At 35.7% G+C, this 1877-nt stretch overlaps 1 protein-coding gene across 1 annotated transcript in view; it reads left to right on the top strand.

Moving 5' to 3' along the window:
• Positions 1–1877, top strand: part of LOC118334027 (SH3 and multiple ankyrin repeat domains protein 1-like) — a 33147-nt gene that overhangs the window by 6042 nt on the left and 25228 nt on the right. The gene's annotated exons all lie outside the window — the stretch shown is intronic.

Here is a 1877-nt window from a genome sequence, read left to right as displayed (position 1 = left end):
GGGGGGGGCTGAGGGGAGCTGTGGAGGGTGGGGGCTTCAGAGGCGGCAGAGGGGACATGGAAGTGTGCTGAGCTGTGCAATTTTACTTACAGTTCTCTGAAATGGAACAATAGCATGGATGCATACATCTCATTCAGACCTCTCAGCCCTGTTGTTAAAGCCTTACTCCCGGTCAGCTGTGTCCTACGGCTCCAGACTTTAATAACAAAAGGGCAACAACAACAAAAAAAAGATGGTCTTCCTGTGGAAATGCATGAAAATGGAATAATATCAGGAAATGGGAAGCGCACAAATCACTGTGAAATCTAGTTAGGCATACCACACACACACATAATACATCCAAGGTATTTCTTCATCGTGGCCTGTGAGCCTCTGGTGTATCACGCATAGACATACAGTAAGAGGCAAGGAGCTTAGTAAGGACTGTTCTTTCTCTTCTGGACTGTGGCGCGAAGCTGACATTATGCATGCAGAGATCAAAGAAGAAAATAACGAAAAGGAAAATATTTATCCCAGTATAGAATCTTTACTTCTTCAATAAAAGAGAAAAATTCAAATAGCACTGTAGACTATAAGGATGGCATAAGTTATCTTATTTCCATGAATGTGGCAGATGATTAATTATTTAAAAGTAATGCATTCATATTCTGCTCACACCACATGACCAACTGATGTTAAAATCGTCATGCTACATTATTAATTAACATTAATAATAATAAAATTATATTGGCTAGATATTTAACCAACCGGACTAAATTTAGCTGAAATGATATCATTCTAATTATAAATAAAGTTATTATTAATGTTGTGCTAGCACAAATTTACACACACAAACACTGTAAAAGTACTACCATTAAATTAGTGGCTGTTTTAACGATTTAAACTTTTCTGAGCAACAGTGCTGTTAGAGGCAGAAATTATTTCTAGAAAGATAAAAAAAACTAAATATCAGAGAAACAAAGATAAAAGCAAGACTATAGCTCCTGTGAAGAAGCACTTAAAAGTAGCAATACCACAATATAAAAATACTCTATCAAAAGCAAATGTCCTGCATTCAAAGTTTTACTTAAGATAAAGTACAGGAGTATATTATCAACAACGGGTATGTAAGGTATTAAAAGTATCATAAATGACTGAACATCATTCAGTCAGCAGCTTATTTAAAGTAGTTAATATTCAATTTACTCTATAACAATGTATTGTGTTCAACATAGGCTTTCTTAAAATCAAACAATAACTATCAACTGTGGCTGTACATGTAACAAGCTAGCTTTTAGTAAAGCCAAAGTGGGAAATACACAAGTAACTCAAAATTGTAGTCAGGTACTTGAGATAAATGTAGTTATTTAAGTTAACTGTTAGTTGGACATTTGAGGCTAGACTGCAAAATAAAGCCTCTGTAGCTTAATTTTCCAGATCAGCTAGCCTAATAGCCAATAAGCTACTTGGCTAGCCTGCTGCCCACTTCATCCTGCTAGCTGTTAGCATGGTTGGAAGAAAAACTTTGTATTTTGACATATATTTTTACTAAAGGGCTCCAACCTGTGTGGCATTGTTGTTTCAAGGTAGGTCCTCCAAACAAATTACAAATAACATAGGTCCTCATATACCTGTATTGAGCAATGTAATGTCACTGTAGATATTTGTTTGTCCATCTCTCCAATTTCCCCTTTCAAAACACCAATATTGGGGTGAATTTTCACCGGTGGGAATGAACTAATTTACTCAAGCACTGTAGGATTTAAGTACAAATCTGAGGTACTTGTACTACTAAAGTATTTCTATTCTATGCAGCTTTATACTTCTACTCTACTATAACTCATAGATCCTCCATTGTCCTTTTTTACTCCACTACAGCTTTAGTTACTTTTCAGATT

This window comes from Morone saxatilis, unplaced genomic scaffold (assembly GCF_004916995.1).
Source record: "Morone saxatilis isolate NCDOM2014 unplaced genomic scaffold, NCSU_SB_2.0 Contig1, whole genome shotgun sequence".
NCBI classification, from domain to species: Eukaryota; Metazoa; Chordata; class Actinopteri; family Moronidae; genus Morone; species Morone saxatilis.
The sequence above is the reverse complement of the archived record's forward strand: the minus strand, read 5'-3'. Positions and strand labels throughout refer to the sequence as shown.